Source organism: Myxine glutinosa, chromosome 1 (assembly GCF_964187855.1).
Source record: "Myxine glutinosa chromosome 1, kmMyxGlut1.1, whole genome shotgun sequence".
NCBI lineage: Eukaryota > Metazoa > Chordata > Myxini > Myxiniformes > Myxinidae > Myxine > Myxine glutinosa.
The window spans coordinates 238,521,553-238,539,877 of NC_136261.1; the positions used below are offsets into that span (position 1 = coordinate 238,521,553).

General features: G+C 47.2%; 1 protein-coding gene across 1 annotated transcript in view; it reads left to right on the forward strand.

Moving 5' to 3' along the window:
- Positions 1-11,219: 11,219 nt before the first annotated feature.
- LOC137435330 (osmosensitive cation channel TMEM63C-like) overlaps positions 11,220-18,325 on the forward strand; it is a 107,897-nt gene continuing 100,791 nt past the window's right edge. The window contains exon 1 of the mRNA XM_068129025.2: positions 11,220-11,357. The gene's annotated coding sequence lies outside the window, so the exon portion shown is untranslated. The remainder of the gene's footprint in view (positions 11,358-18,325) is intronic.

Genomic DNA, 18,325 nt, shown 5'->3' on the forward strand with positions numbered 1-18,325 from the left:
CACCGAGGTGCCGTTCGACGGCGCGGGCGCGGCCCTCTTGTGTGACGTCTCCCTCGGGCGTCCTCGCCCCATCGTGCCCGCGGGCTGGCAGCGCCAGGTGTTTGACGCCATCCACGGCCTGTCCCACCCGGGCGCGAGGGCCTCCCAAAGGCTGATCGCCGACAAGTTCGTCTGGCATGGCCTCCGGAAGGCCGTCCGCGGCTGGGCCAGGACGTGCCTCGCGTGCCAGCGCGCCAAGGTGCACCGGCACACCCAGGCCCCGTTGGCCCCGTTCACGGTGCCGGAACGCCGGTTTGACCACGTCCACGTGGACCTGGTGGGACCTCTGCCCCCCTCGCGGGGTTTCACCTACGTCCTCACCATGGTGGACCGCACCACCCGGTGGCCGGAGGCCGTGCCCTTGGCGTCGACAACGGCGGCCGATGTCGCGCAGGCTTTCATCGCCACCTGGGTCGCCCGGTTCGGCGCCCCCTCAGACATCTCATCCGACCGCGGCCCCCAGTTCACCTCGGAGCTCTGGGGGGCGGTTGCGCAGGGGCTCGGGGTCCGGCTGCACCGAACCACGGCCTACCACCCCCAGGCTAACGGCCTGTGTGAGCGATTTCACCGCTCATTGAAGGCCGCGCTCCGGGCCACCCTCCGCGACGGCGGCTGGGTCGACAGGCTCCCCTGGGTCCTGCTGGGCCTCCGGACGGCGCCCAAGGAGGACCTGCGCGCATCCGCGGCGGAGTTGGTCTTCGGGCAACCGCTGCGGGTGCCGGGCGAGTTCCTCCCCGACTCCACGGCCGCGGCACAGCAGCGCTCCGCTCTGCAAGAGACCGCCCAGAGGTTCGCCCCGGTGCCAACGGCATGCCACGGGCACCCACCGACGCACGTCGCCCCGGAGCTTCGCACGGCGGAGTACGTCTTCGTCCGCCACGATGCCCATCGGACACCACTGCGGCCCCCGTACGACGGGCCTTTCCGCGTGCTGGAGACCGGGGCAAAGCACTTCACCCTGGACATCGGCGGTACTCCTGACCGCGTTTCGGTAGACCGCCTCAAGCCGGCCCACCTCGATGTGGACCATCCACCGCCAGTGGCCCGACCCCCACGTCGGGGCCGCCCTCCTGCGGGCGGACCCCCGGCACCGCCCAGCCCCGCCGCCACGCCGCCCCCCGGTCCTGCACCCATCCCAGGGGCAGCCAGGGGCATCCCACCTGGCATCCCTGCACCCCGGACGCCGCCGATCGCCAGGGGGCGCTTCGGCCAGGTCATTCGTCTGCCCCGCAAACTGGCCTTCCAGGTGCGCGGGAATTCTGGGGGGGCGCGTGTGGCGGACACAAAAGCCCACTGGCGTGGTGACATCATTCCACGCACCAAGTGGGCGGTGGCCACGCCCGAGGGGTAGGCGTGGCCTCATGATATACACCGGGCGACCACCCCGGAGCATTTCAGTGTTACACTGTAGTCTTACAATAAAGACGTTTATATGTTACCGCTTGTCCGCTTCCTCCTTGCTCACAAGTAGCGCGCGTAACGCCGCGCTTTAGTACTGCACATTTCTTGTTCCCTGGCATTATTTTTATGAAATCCTTTATGTGTTGAACTTTCATTCCTTGTCCTGTCCCGTTTAATTGTTGGTGGATCGGAGAAACCCCGTGCCGTGTCCGACCATGCAGGTAAGCACTCGCTGCCCTCCACCCCTGCGCGTATTAACACTGCCATAGGTTGACTGAAAGCCTCGGTCAGCTCGATCGGTCATTCGTCCGAGGCCGGTCATTATCGGCAAGGACACCACAATACATACATGATATACATAAATACATGACATATACAAGCATACATAAATATATAATACATACAATGTATACATGATACATACATACATGATACTTACATACATACAAACATATCTACATACATACAGTGCATTCAGAAAGTATTCAGACCCCTTCACTTTTTTCACATTTTGTTATGTTTCAGCCTTATGCTGAAATCGTTTAAATTCATTTTTTTCCCTCATCAATCTACACTCAATACCCCATAATGACAAAGAGAAAACAGGATTTTAGAAAGTTTTGCAAATTTATTAAAAAGAAAAAACTGAAATATCACATTGACATAAGTATTCACACCCTTTGCTATGACTCTTGAAATTTAGCTCAGGTGCCTCCCATTTCTCTTGATCATCTTTGAGATGTTTCTACACCTTGATTGGAGTCCAGCTGTGGTAAATTCAATTGATTGGACATGACTTGGTAAGGCACACACCTGTCTATATAAGGTCTCACAGCTGACAATGCATATCAGAGCAAAAACCAAGTCATGAAGTCGAGGAACTGCCTGCAGAGCCAGACAGAAGCCAATCATTTCAATCTTGGTTTCATCAGACCACAGAATCTTGTTTCTCACAGTCTGAGAGTCCTTTAGGTTCTTTTTTGCAAACTCCAAGCGGGATTTCATGTGTCTTTTACTGAGGAGAGGCTTCCGTCTGGCCACTCTGCCATAAATCCCAGATCGGTGGGGTGTTGCAGTGATGGTTGTCCTTCTGGAAGTTTCTCCCATCTCCACACAGGATCTCTGGAGCTCAGCCAGAGTGACCATCGGGTTCTTGGTCACCTCTCTTACCAAGGCCCTTCTCCCCCGATTGCTCAGTTTGGCCAGGCGGCCAGCTCTCGGAAAAGTCCTGGTTGTTCCAAACTTCCTCCATTTAAAAATTATTGAGGCCACTGTGCTCTTGGGAACCTTCAATGCAGCAGAGATTTTTTTTTGTAGGCTTCCCCAGATCTTTGCCTCGACCCCATCCTGTCTCTGAGCTCTGCAGGCAGTTCCTTCGACCTCATGGCTTGGTTTTTGGTCTGATATGCATTGTCAGCTGTGAGACCTTATATAGACAGGTGTGTGCCTTTCCAAGTGATACGTGATACGTGCATACATGATACATACATACAATCATACATACATACTTACATGATACTGATACATAGCCTACCATACAGTATGCATACGTACATACATATAATACATACGTTGGCGTATTTTGCGATGATGCAGTACCGGGCTGGCACTATATGACCTGGAGGTACATACACACATTCGCCTCGAAGTTGTCCAGCCTGGGTGCGAATCCCGACCCAGCTATAAACCATCAATCTGATGTTTCATAGGCGGGGTGAATCATCAATGCGTGTTCCGTCCCTCGGATTGACGTTAAAGTGGTTTCCCCGCTGCCTGCCACTGCCAGGCTTGCCCGCATTCGTTGGTGAATGTTAAAGATCGGTAATCTTCATCCTGATGAAGCAACACTTGCACGGAAGGAAGATCCCACGGTGTCCTTCGCGAAGAGTAGGCAAGTTATCGCCGGCATCATGAACAAATTCTTGCCCAAACTACTTAGTCGAACGTCAGGCCTGCTTCCGGCCTGGTCAGCCGGTTCGTGAAAAACTTGGCCCAGAAACTTCCCCCGGTTAACCCCACAAAAACGTGGGAATAATCGTGGCCATTAAAGGAAGAAGAAGAAAACTGTGCGCGACAGATTCAGTAACCACCTTCCTTGCCAGGTGCCATGTTGTCATTAATAGCCATGGAGTAGACCGGAAAATACCTTCTAGGTCGGAATGTACAGAGCACAATAATTCGTCCAGTGTCATGAGAGAGCACGTGGAACATCGAGTAGCACAAGCTCAATTACAAATTGCAATGCAATAGGTTATTCTAAGTTCATGATTACCGGTACCGGCAATATCATGTTTAGGAAAAGTCTCAAAAATACAATCGAACATGATGCTTATATTGACAATCAGGAGTCATGTCGTGGTTGTGTGGTTGTTGCACACCATGCTGAACTCATGTGGCTTAATAGTTGTTACTTTCCTAGCAAAAATGTGCTATATTAGGATTATGATTAGCTTCTGAAAATCAATGCCGATTTACCTGCAGGACTGTATTGGATCATTATCGTAACGGTGAAGAAGAGGGTGCAATAGGAGAATGCCGTCGGTAATGATGTAGCCACGTTATCAGGTCAATATGTAGGTGACAGGTAAAGAATGCTGCAGTCACCTTGCTGATAGTTTGCAATGTCACGTGTTGTCATACATCTTCTAATTTTGTTTTCGAGATTTGTAATCTGAACCGAATATTGGGAACCCATGTTTATGCTATTTGCAGAATGCCTACGTAGTACGCATACTATTGTGCGCTATAATGTCTTTATAATTCATGGAAAAGTACACTGACAGTGACATGTGGTATTGGTAAAGTCTTTATCCTGCAGGTGATGCTCCACGATGCGCCTGTTGTTTTTGGGGTTCTTTTGGGGGGGGGGGGGGGATTTTTGAAATGTGTTGTCATTGGTCGGACAGCCGCCCGACCACACCCACATCTGTCACTCGACTCCACCCACCATAGCACCAAGACGAAATATGGCTGCCATCTTGTTTCCTAGTGGGCCTAACTCAGGCCTTATCACCGGCGTGCTGTTTTATGGCTTACACACAGAGACAAACATTATGCAGAGAACACAAACGTGACACCTAGTCACGTTAATTAAGCAAATAAACGAAAGTGACTACTGAGAGAGTGCAGGCATGATGAGCCAAATGACCTCCAACATCAAAACTCCATGTAACTGTACCATACTGTATTCTCTCGCTCTGTAGGCCTCCGCTGAGTATATACTGCCGGGTTTTGTTGATTCAGATTTCCATTGGCTTTGTTTGGGTCCAGTGTTCACTGCTTAATAAGGTTTATTCAAGCCTGTATAGCCCTCCCTAAAAATAGTTACAAACATATGGCCAAAATAGTGGGATGAGCAAAGTCGGAGATGTGAAAGCCTACGCTTTATGTATGAATCAAAGTTTAAATTATTCAGCAACAAGAAAATATACTTTGTTCTTTCTTAGATCGAATAACTGTATGACAGTCAATGTACAACATTTATAGTGAAGTGTGGTGGAGAATCACTGCAAACTTGGGGTTGCTACTCAGCCAACCCAAACAGTGGTCAACACAAAAATTGAAAGCACCTTAACTGCTGGCAAGTACAACGGTCAAACAAAGAACACAAAATGGTCAAAGAGAACACAAAAAAGTCAAACAGTGCACAAAAAGGTCAAACAGAGAACACACAGCAGGTCAAACAGAGAACACACAGCAGGTCAAACAGAGAACAAGAAGGTCAAACAGAGAACAAAAAGGTCAAACTGAGAATACAAAGAAGGTCAAACAGAGAACAAAGGTCAAATAGAGAACACAAAGCAGGTCAAACAGACCAAAAAGGTCAAACAGAACACAAAGAAGGTCAAACAGAGACCAAAAAGGTCAAACAGAACACAAGGAAGGTCAAACAGAACACAAAGAAGGTCAAACAGAGACCAAAAAGGTCAAACAGAACACAAACAAGGTCAAACAGACCAAAAAGGTGCCCAAAAAGGTCAAACAGAACACGGAGAAGGTCAAACAGAGACCAAAAAGGTCAAACAGAGAACACAAAGGTCAAACAGAACACAAAGCAGGTCAAACAGACCAAAAAGGTCAAACAGAGAACAAATAATTTTTATAATTCATTTGATACTGGTTGAAGAAAAGTCTTCGTTAGCCTTGAAGAGACATTTGAACCTTCTCTGTTTTTTTGTTTTTTCAATAACTAGTAGGGCCCGTTGGTCTATTTGACCAAATTTTCAAGGACAAACAAAGTGGGAGACAAACACAAACATTTTCACGGCCTTGTAGCATATACCTGCTTGCTGTACTACTTGAGCATTAGCTTACTTTTCACCAAGGCCATATGTGCTTGGGCCAGGGTGGGGATTATACTGTTATGAAAATTAGGGGTAAAGGAATATCTAGATCCAGGTAGATCTGCATAGGTAGGTGCTCGACTGTTGTGATAGGGAATCTAGATGTAATAAGTTCTGTAGCCTGAATGTCGGATTATGATTGTACCTTCGTCCCCGCCACAAGGGGGCGCGGCATGCTAATTAGTACAGGGATTATGGGTAAAATTCCCTTGTGTGTCGTTCCCTCGGTGAGCATCCCAGTGTCGCTTATGGCAATACATCCCATAGACATTAGATAGCCACATTAGTGCACCACACATTTAATAATTCCCACACCACCACAATGACTTTGGAAGAACCAACAAGCAATAGCCACACCCAGGAGAACGTGTGATTGGTTGGGGTAAGAAGCTGGCCACTGATTGGTGAAAGGAAGGTGGAAGGAAGCGGCACACTGATTGGCCACCGACCGTTGACACCTCAGCCAATCAGTGCGGAAGGCGCGAACATTCGGCCAATCAGTGCGGAAGGCGCAAAACGACTACTTAGAAGCCGGTCGCTGATTGGAGGACAAGTGCCAGTGACGTCAGAAGGTGCGAAAGACCACAAAGAAACGAGGCACTGGTTGGGAGAGAGGAGGGCTGACGTCACACCGCGAGTGACAAAACGACTCGCTCGCCGGCATTTTGGCTCTTGGCTGTCTCTTCGCTGGCTGGCGCTTCACTCTCTCTTCCCTCGTGCTCTTCGCTTCTCTTCCCTTGGCCTCTTGCTCCTGATTGTCCCTTCGTGCTGGGCCTTCTCTTGCTTCAGACATTGTGGAGGAATGAGCAGTTCGAAAGACGGTGGAGAGAAGGAACACCATCGATTATCTGCCTTGCATTGGTGTGCAAACGATGGGCCTGCGTTGGAGCACTGACGAGCAGGCGTGCCGAGGGCCGCTCTGCGCCAAGGACTGGGCAGTTCACGCCAACCGGAGCTGCATCGGACGACGCGCTCGAGCATCGACCCGATGCTACACTGCCAGACACAGATAAGCTCGCATCTACAAATACACGACGAGACATTTATTTTATTCACTCTCCCTTTGTCTCGTATTTGAAATCTGTGTGGGGACGTCCCAATTTAGAATTAGTTATTCCGTCGCGTTTCCTTTGTATCGGGTTCCATAAAATAAACCTGTTTATTTTTGTACATTTTACCCCCGTGTTCATTTGAGTTCATTTCCTACAGGATCGGAGCTGCCGGTGAGATTGCTACAGGTAAGAGCTCGCTGCTTCTTCCTCTTCCTTCTTCCTTCCGTATGTGGACGCCTCCATTAAAGTTTGTTTGGCCATCCGCGATCCCAAGGTATTAACCGAGGGCAATTGCGCGACAATACGTTCATTATTATTATTGCCAAATACTATTATTAATATTGTTAATATTATTTATATTAATATATGCTTTGTTACAATGTTATCATTGCTTTTCGTATTTATTGTGTAATTAGAATGCCATGCCCGGCAGGGAAGGACCTATAAAGCTGCTCTATACACTTGAACATAGCGCATGTCTAGAAACATGGGAATTCTTCCAGGCTTTATGTAGTTAATTAGCCTAATCAGATGAGGAGATCATGATGATCATTTCAGTGTATCACATTCCACATCAAAAAACTCCAGGAGAACTTCACAAAAATATGCCTCACACACACACACACACACACACACACACACACACACACACACACACACACACACACACACACACACACACACACACACACACACACACACACACATATATATTGTTGCGGATCTCAGAGTATGGCAATCCCCTTACTGAGGGGGGGTTAATCCCCTCGTCTATTAAGCTGGCCGTCCGAATCCTTAGAAGATATCGCGCTCCTTCCGTTCGGAAGCAGGGCGATACTCCTGCCCGAGCCATGGACAAGATGGAATATTGCCGAGCGGTTTAGCAATCCGAAGCCCGAGCCGTTAGCGGCAGTCTAAACCCGATTCTAAGCGGTTCCTAATCGTGCCACAGGTATTCAATCACGGAAAAGACTAAAGTGACCGGATGAGAGGAAAACCCAAAGAATAAGAAGGAACACAGAATTTATTATACAATAATGAAAGAGGAAACGAAAGGGGAGGAATATACAAAAGAAGGAAATAAAAGGACATAGGGCAACCTTATACACTCTTATATTATCACTCCCAGGACAGAACAAACGGACTTACACGAAAGGATGGAATGGCAGGGCTGGTGGGAAGGAAGAGAAGGGTCTGGGCAGGTGGTAGGTAGGCGTCGATGGTAGGCGGCGAGGTCCGGTTCCGACCTCGCACTCCGGTCCATTCTCCAGGTGTTCACTCGTACCGCGGCAACGAACGGCCGGCAGCTTCGCGTGGCGTTTAACGTGAGCGGACAATTATATCGCGGGGGGGGGGGGGGGGGGGAAGACTGGGATGCGGCGTACATAATAAATTGACCCTTAGCCTTCGGCCAGTTGTGCGCCTCCAATGGTCCGTGACAACGGCAAGCAGGGACTCCTTCACCACTCTCGGGTCTTCCGCGTCTGCCGTCCTCTCCCGTATCACTCATCGCCCTAAGTAGTCCCTTGCGGCCGCTTATATTGGCCGATCGCGTATTAAGCCGCTTGCCTTTTTGGATCCGCCCATCGGTGAGCTGCCTCGGCACTAATTGGTCGTGAGGGCTCACCGGTCCGCCCCTAGATGGTGCGTTGGTGGGCCACGCCTCCTTCCTGGCACTCCTCCCTTCTTCTCCAACTCTGCCACGTGGCTTATGGCGGCTTGCGGGATAGAAGACCACTCGCACTGATGTTGAAGGGATCTTTGGGGCCTACTCTTATTTAATTAATACAACACAGATTCAACTATTGGAAACAGATCCTTAACTAGAACACATACTAATGAAATAACTAAAGAAGATCCTATGGTGTTGTACGTGTTGCTCGTGGCCTAACTAGGGTGCGACCTTTGACCTTTACACCAAAATGGGAATATTTACAGGGGATTATTTATAAGGGATTATTACAAATGTTTACAAAGTGGAGGGTTCTAAAAACCGCAACAATATATATATATATATATTAGATTAATGAACAAGATTAAATAATGAAATTGATATATGTGGGAAAAATACATGCTCAGACCAGAAATCGGACCCAGGTCCTCTGGAAAGCCGTACCAGTTCTATGCCATGTGTGGAAAAATTGCATGCTCAGTCAGGGTCACCCAGATAGCTCAGATGACTCTCCCAAACCCAGTTCCACTCCCCCAGTTCCACTCCCCCAGTTCCACTCCCCCACTTCCACTCCCCCACTTCCACTCCCCCACTTCCACTCCCCCACTTCCACTCCCCCACATCCACTCCCCCATTTCCACTCCCGCACTTCCACCCCCTCTCCCACTATCACTCTCACTCTCCCACCCCCACTCCCACTCTCACTCTCCCACCCCCACTCCCACTCTCACTCTCCCACCCCCACTCCCACTATCACTCTCACTCTCCCACCCCAACTCCCACTATCACTCTTACTCTCCCATCCCCACTCCCACTATCACTCTCTCTCCCACCCCCACTCCCACTATCACTCTCACTCTCCCACCCCCACTCCCACTCTTACTCTCCCACCCCCACTCCCACTATCACTCTCACGCTTCCACCCTCACTCCCACTCTTACTCTCCCACTCTTACTCTCTCCCAGGAAGGTCCCACGTGTGGGGGAGTGGGGGAGGGAGTGGGAGTGGAGTGGGGGAGTGGAATGTGGGGAGTGGAGTGGGGGAGGGAGGGAGTGGGAGTGGTATGAAGAGTTAGGGGGAGTTAGGGGGAGGTTGGGAGTGGGGGAGGTAGGGAGTGGGAGAGGTAGGGGGAGTGGGGAGAAAAACCGGAGGAGCCACAGTGGCATCATCATTCACCAGGGTTATTATAATATTATTATTGATGGATGGGGATGGGGATGGGGATGAATGGGTAATTTAGAGAGGAACGGACACAGACAGACAGCGCATTGAGTTATTGTCGAACTCCTCTTTAATGAACACGTCACAATCACGACACACGTATACATTCATCCATTGTTAGCATTAACTACCACCACTCACCATTAATTATGTTGTCAAAAAATCAGCAGCACATTACCTGCCAATTGAGAATGTTATGGATACGTTTAAGGTTAAAGGTTATTTTTTAAATATTCATTTACAGAAGCCAAAGTGAGACCAGAATAACGTAAACATGAAGGTCTCTCAGTACTCCACGTGTGCTGTACCCTGATCACCACAATCCACCCCTCGTCCCCCTCTTCCCAACACCCTCTCCCCGCCAACCAAGGAACCTGGCAGTCCATGGGCACATGTGATGGGAAAAATCTAAATGTAGTAACATCTCCCTGCGTTTTCATCATATCAGATGTGACACCCTTCTCCTACCTACCCTCCCCCCTTTCACACCTCACCAGCACCCCTATGACTCCGTCATTCCACCCCACACTGCCTTTTACATTCGAATGTCCTTCACAGATGGGCAGACTAAGATCGCACGAAATGCCACAGCAGCTCGCCCGACTGCAGGTGTTATATGAACGCGTGACATCACATGACGTCATCACCCCAGGTGCTTTAACCAATCGGCAGATTTTGTGTAAATCTGACATGATCGCCTTTTTATATGGATTATAGTGTTTGGCAATGTAGGACAATAATACAAGGTTCACTAGAAATCCCTGGGAAGCAAGGGATGGCTACAAATCCCACAGAGTTGGGATCAGTTCATTTATTATGTACGGTACTCTTTTAATCAGGGTGACGCAACCAATGTAAACGGTCACTCATTGTGGAGTTAGTAACCAATGCCCGGGACCAATGCAAAGCAATACAGTGTAGAGTGACTGTCACACACCATAGAGTTGGTGGTGGTTCGTGTGTAGCCTGTGGCTGTTGGTTGCATCATTTTCCTGGGGGCGCGGATGTGCCGCTGATGCAGTCCCCCCCCCCCCCATACCCCCAACCCCCACGCCCCCATTACCAGTAAGCTCGGAACCCCTAACCCCAAACATACATTCTCGTGATCGTCATACGCTACCTCTCATAGATAGGTCCACGTGTGATTAAGCGTCATTTTGTAACGCCCTGATCAGGTGACGACACGCGCCAATGTCGGTGTGACGTCACTTCCAAAAAAGTTCCTTTGTGACGTGTCGCGGTTGCCCTCTGGTGGCCAGAAACGCTTCCGAGGGGCGGGGTCAAAATATCGTCCTGAATGGAGCCGGCGCATGAGTTTGCGGATCAATTTCCGATCAGGTGTGACCAATGGCGGTTCCTGTGTGGTGGCGACGACTAGACCGTCTTGCTGTGGTATACTTTTGGGCTGTGACCCTGTGTTCGGCCCTCGTGGGACTTGTGGTGACATTGCCCGAGAACTACAAAGCGTACGGGCCGAGCCAACTGCTTCTGCGCTACGTGATCTTTGTTTACGTCGTGCTGAACGTGCTGGGGAACTACGTGCAATGTGTGCGCTACCAGTCCGTAGTTCCTCCCCTCGAACTACCTCTTCCGTTGTCGCGTGATTGGAAGCATTGCATGTTTTGTCAGGTACCAGTATATTTAAACCGATATCGATAATATTTACGTTAACGTCAAACTGGTTTTGTTCTTACGTGGTGAGGTCAGGATAAGTGACGTCACCACGTAATCTGAACGCATGACTGACCATTAGAGTTGCCGTGAAATCGCGTTGGCTCTCCGGTTCCGGTAGTGACGTCATTCAATTTTTTACCTCCGCCACCGTAGGTGGATGGAGGTTACGTTTTCACCCCTGTCTTTGTCCTTCTGTTTGTTTGTCTAAGAACAAGATATATCAAAAATTTGTGGCCGGATTTGGACGAAATTTGGCAAAGATGTAGCGTATGTGACAAGGACGAAATGATTCGATTTTGGTGAAGATCTGGATTCGGATCCGGCTAAGATAAGAGAATTTTAAAGTGATTCTTCACCATTGAGAGATCACTGATCAGGCCAAAACCGATACATAGCAGGACATCTCAAAACGTTGTGGACGGATTTGGACAAAACTTGTTGGACAGGTGTGTGTGACGAGGACTAATCGATTCAGTTTTGATAAAGATCTGAATATGGATTCGGATCCGGCTAAGAGAATTTTAAAGTGATTCTTCACCATTGAGAGATCAGGCCAAAAACGATTATATAACATGATATTTAAAAAAGTTATGGACGACTTATGACTAAACTTGGTGGGGGAGTTTGTTCGGTGACGAGAACAAGCCGATTCGATTTTGGTTCATCAGTGATATACAAAACAAGCCTGGTGTTGGGCTAGCGGCTAGGGTGCCAGCTTAGGATCCTAGGATCCTGGGTTCGAATCCTGGTCGATCGCTGAATTAACGCCAGGGGGGTTGACTCAGCCTGTCATCCTTCCGAGGTCGGCAAATTGAGGACCAGTTCACTGGTAATTCCCTGTTTGTCGTAAAAAGGCGACAAAAAGGGTTGGCGTCAGGAAGGGCATCCGGCCGTAAAACATTGCTTCAAAAAGGGGACCAAAAAACAACAACAACCACGGTGCCCGAAAAAGGCCAACCCCCGCTTGCGGGGAAAAATGGCCTCTAAACGGTGGTTTAGTGATATACAAAACAAACTGTTCAGCCTGGTGGAGGTTTGCTCTCTACCGAGTGCCGTTCTCGTTTAACTAATGAAATGACTCGGTAAAGTAGCGTTTTTAGCGTCTATGGTGAAGTGGAGATGAGCTATAAAAGCCATAACGATGATCTTCAATCGGTCAGTCCATCCTTCCGGCATTGATTGGATCTATTGGGAGTGGGGTGGGAGAGATTTACCAACTTCGTGGCAGCTCAACGGATCGTTTTGAAACTCGGCATGATGATTCATGCTGTCGATGCACAAAAACCAATGAAGCCCTTTTTAAAATTTTAACCTTTTAGTCCTTTTAAGACCCTTTCAATACTTTGCAACATTTCAACCCCTTAAAACTCTTTGGCCCCTTTTACCCCAACTACTATTGGAAAGTAACTTTTGGACCCTTATATCTTATATACCCATTAGACCATAACTACCATTGGAAAGTACCTTTTATACCTTTAGATCCTTAAGACCTTTACACCCCTTATTACCATTTAAACTCGTGTAAACCTCTTACACCTAAAGACACTTTCAACTTTAGACCTTGTAAGACCCTTTTGATGCCTTTAGACATTTAGACCCCTTTCGGCCTTCGACACTAACTACTTTTGGAACGTACTCTAGATATTTTGACCCAACAGACCTTTAGACCCCTTATTTCCCTACATACCTCTTACACCTGTAGGCCCTTCTGACTTTTAGACTGTTTGAACTGTTTCGACTCTTTAGACCCTTTTAAGACCCTTTTAAGACCCTTTCAACACTTTAGACCCCTTGTGACCCTTTACCGTTATCGGCTCTTTAGACCTTTACCGACTTTAAGCCCCTTAGACCCTTAAATACCTTTTATGACCCTTTTCGTCCTTTTTTGCCCACTTTAGACCCTTTATACCCCTGTAGAGTCGAAAAGGATTTAATGGTTAAGAATCAAGAACTCAATTTCTCACTGATATGTAGTGTTGCAGTTTTTTCCTATCTGGCCCCATATTTGGGCTAAATGGCTTGGACTACTGTCCCTGTACTGATCTTACACCTCCCATTCCCCAGGAGTACCACGGGCTGCGACTTCCCGTCCGCTCGCACCTCTTATTTGTCTGTGTATTGTACCGTCCTCATGATAGTGACGACTCCATCTGCATTTCTCTCTCGAACAACATGGACAAACCTTTAAGCACTCATACCAAGTCTCTCTTCCTCATAATGTGAATCATCGTAATTGTTGCCGACATGCTAAAGTTGACCCTGTAATGTAGAAAATTGACTTGCCTGATAAGAGCACACGTCATAGAAATCGGTCTTGATCTAAGCGTTCCAAAATGTATACAGCAATCGTTATGTGTCATGTGCAGTCTTCCACCTTCGGTGCCTGCACTCAGCTGAACCTCAGCCGCAGTCACATGTGCAGTACTTCACATTCCGTTGAGCATGGTACCTGCAGCTATCTGAATGGACTTATGAGTACTGCGCTCAAACGACTCACGAACATGTTGAACATCCTCACCGTTTGTGCTTGGCCAGTCTGCCCCCCCTTCCTCCGCACGGTCCTATCGGTCTCCACAAAGTTTTTGAGCCACTCACAAATCATTTTTCTCACTGGTGGCTGCCATCCACAGGTCATCCTGAAGCTTCGTTGAACCTGTGTAGCTCATTTGGTCTCTCAAAACCAGGGAACACACTGCGCATTTTTCTTATGGGGATGCCATTTGCAGTAAATGTGATGTCACATGGCACAGGAGACACCTGGAAATGGAAAAAGCAAATAAAACTTTAAGAAATGTTCTTTCACATGCACCCAAACCACATCATTGCATCCCGTTTAATTGACTTTTTATTACGTTTTGAATTTGGAACGGTAACTTGTGAACACCCTTTATCATTCATTAGAGAAGGCACAGCAACAACAAACAACAACATGCATTTTAAGGCCATTTTCCCTGCTAGAGCGGGGGTTAGCCTTCAGAGAAGGCACAGCCAACTAACAAATGTAATGAAGATCTACACCACCAATTTTGCGAGTAGACTTCACCTCAGGTGATTTTTCGTTTGCAGGTCTTACAAACTTCCTCAGGCCTAGGGTTTTGTAAAGCACTTTGAGATTTTGCTTCGAAACGGAAGTTTGTGGACCACGAACACATTCCTGGGAAATACGGACAGGCAGATGAAATGGGTCTGATGGAGTCAGCGTTGCTTACAGTATATCGATACGTTACTTACATAATTGCCTTCGATCGTTGTTTGCAAAAAAATTTGTCTTCACTATTAAGAATGCCTAACTATACCCAACATCTCCAGAAAATTTCATGACGATCAAACTAATTTTCGATCCAAAAAACGTGATTTTTATTTTTGGAAAAATTGCCTCATGTAGAAAAATAGTCTCAAAATCGGCAAAGGCAAGTTGACAAATTGCGCTGAGCACACAAGCGGTCTCAAAATCAGCGAAGGTAAATTAATTTTCAACCAAGTTCAAACGACAACGAAATGTTTGTAGCAAATTTTAAATCAAAATCATTATTTTCGAATAAAGTCTATGCCTCGGTATGAGGGAGTTCATCGTAGAAACGTTGGTTTTCTATGGGCATCACGTCTTTCAATGTCTGTAAATCCCGAAATTTACGGAGGGTGATCGGCAGAGGAGCCTGGAACAGTGGTATCCAGGACTTCGGCGTCGTTGTGTCGACGTGTTGTGGGAGCAGCGTCCATTCGTCGACGAGGAAAATCGGCGAAGGCAATTCTGTTGGTAATGTATCGATATGTACAATCTATAAGATTTAAACATTTCCAGAGCTGGCTAAGAAAGACAAAATGGCAGTGAAGATGGTCAAGTAATAAAAAAAAACAACCACCTTTAGAGGCCATTTTTTCCCCGCAAAGCGGGGGTTGGCCTTTTTCGGGAACCGTGGTTGTTGTTGTTTTTCGGTCCCCTTTTTGAAGCAATGTTTTACGGCCGGATGCCCTTCCTGACGCCAACCCTTTTTGCCGCCTTTAACGACAAACAGGGAATTACCAGTGAACTGGTACTCAATTAGCCGACCTCGGAAGGATGACAGGCTGGTCAAGTGATACACTTTATTACGGTCAAATGTAAATTAAAATCCCTGTAAGATCTACGGTAGCATTATTTAGTGTTTTTGATCATTTATTTGGAGGTCAGAAGGTTGTCGATTGATAATGTGTGCTAGACGTTTATTTGATGCTCGTGACGCCCCAGGCTTATGTGCCACCCCGTGCTCGCCACTGTGCCACCTGCTCTGCCTGCATCCTGCGGCGTGAACGGCACTGCGCACTGACTGCATGTTGCGTGGGACACCGTAACCTCCGGTTTGCTGTGGGGTTGTCTCTTCATGCCCTTGCTGCCAGCCTGTATTCACTGCTGCTTTCTCTTGGCTATCTGGTGGAGAGGGATGGTCCACTGAACCTCCGTGCCTTACCTGGTTACGTGTGGCCTGCGGCTGTGTGGCGGTACGCCAATGGCTGGGAGAGCACCACGGACCTTGTGGTCTGCATCCTGGCTAACGTGCATGCCATGCACTGTGTGGTGTGTGCTCCCGCCCTTGCCTTTCAGCTTGTGCTCGCGTCCGACGGGCAGACTGCGCATGAGGCGCAAGTCGGCGTGAACACATACGATTTAGGGTGTCTTGACAACTTGCACCAAGTCTTCGGCCAAAACTTGATTTTACCTTTCTTGTTTCCTCTTGCTGCCCCAATCTGTGGTGATGGCATCGAATGGCGGCTGCGCCGTAAAGACAACAGCTTAGTTTGCTGAAGGAGCTTTCGCAATAGCGGGAGCTACTTTAATTAAAATGAAGTGTACATACATACATCTAGTCTGTATCAGTAATAGTTGCCCTAATATTATTTACCTGTCATTTCTTTGTTCGATTTGTTTTTGGTACTGGCATTGGGAAAGAAAAATAAATTATGAAATGTGGTTATTGTGGCTAGTTTTAGGGTGAGGGTTAGCATTATACTGATGAAAGCATAAAGGTAATGTTTGCTCTTCCTATTGGTGGTCACTTTTCTTTCACCAATGTAATTTGTAAAGGTATCGGCTAAATATCCAATGCCGAATTGAAACAGGTTTGCTTATCGATCCCTCTTAAAATGTTGAAAGCTTATTTGTTGTAAAAAGGTTCATTGGCCAAGGTATTGCTCTCTAATGGGAATGTCTAAATGTCTGTGTTGTCCTGGTATACTCTGCTGTATCTCCACAATCTGCCACTTTTCAAACGAACTGAGAAAAAGTTTCACATTGTTGTCCAACTACAACATCAGCTATGGCACATCCACTCACTTATCACACTCTGCATGAAAATTCACCTGGAAGTTCAGTAGATTCGATTATTATTAACGGTCTCTGTGACTTGTCCAAGCTTGAACATAATCTTGAGTGTTTAGAATTTGTACATGATGCAGAATTATACTGAAAGCTAGAGAATGGCTTCAAATGTAAAGAATATTAACCCGGATCATATATTTGTTTTGTGCTTTTGCTTTAAGGAAAGGAAAGGAATGGAGGACAGAAAATTAGGGTGCGGACAGATAAGGGGCAGTCATTTTCATCCCTTTTACTCTTTGTCCTTTGAAGACCCTTTTGACCCCTTTATATCGACTCCTTAAGAACATGTACATGTGATGCCCAGTAATGCTTCATGTATAATTAAGTAGTTTACTTGTGGGAATGCTCAACAATATTGAATCGAAAAAGGATGGATTGTTTTGACTGGACGCAGGTGTAAGGACGGATCGTTTTGAGTAAAGGGGAAAGTGTTCTCAGGAAGCAGACTTGATGAAACAATTGGGAAAGGTAGTTGTTTGCACACTTTTTAGCTCTAAGTTGAAATGAGCTGTTAACGCCATAACGATGCCCTTCCTTCCATCAGTCCGTGAGTCCATTACCATTTTTTTCGTTTTTTCCCAAATCCTCCAAGGCTATAACGGATCACCGGCATGACGATTCATGACGTCGATGGAAAAAATGGAGCCCTTTTTAAAATTTCCATCCAGGTGGTGAGATAATTAGCTAATTAACTCAAAATCGAATCTATGATTGTATGTCCATCACATTTCTCGAGATTCCGTCAAAGTTTCCTCGTTATTTAATTTTAACCTCTTAATTTGATCTTACCATTATTTAATTTAACCTTGATTAAATTTTAACCCCTTAATATCATTAATACCATCTTGCTTTCAAGAAGACGAGGATGGGAGGACAGAGTTGGGCTGGCAGCAGATATGGGACAGTCCTTTTCATACTTTTTAGTCCCTTTTGGTCTTTCAAGACCCTTTCATCAACACTTTGGACTCCTTAAGACCCCATCATACCCTTTGAACATTAAGACCCTTTCAAACCCCAATATCTGCTTTATCACCTAATGCAGCCCAACTACGACCACCCTCCATCGGGAGACAAGCGTTTGTCCCACATGGGACTATTCATTATTTATTGACGTTGGATATTAATTTACTCATCCATAAAATTGCTTTGTCAAGGCATTGAACATAATCAACCGAAACCTAATCTTGGGGTTGATACTTTGACTTATGAAAAGAAAACATCCTTTCCTTCTGAGGGTTTACTGAACTTTATTGCTAGCAGATGGGGGTGGGTTGTGGGGTTGGGAAGGAGAGAGACTATGAAAGAGCACACTATCGGTATACAGATCGACCTCTATGAAACGTTCTTTTATCTTTCTATTTTCTCTCAGATATGTTGTCAGCTCAAAAACAACATTTTGCTTGTGGTGGATTCGGGTGAAGGCGGCCGTCCTCCCTGCTGTTGCCTGTAAAATCACTACTGCCATTGTTTACAAAATTGTCATGAATTGAGTTTTCGTCTTATTTTTGGGGTTTCTGTATATATTTTGCCTCTGATTTTGAGTTGCACTTTGTATGTAGGAGGCCCC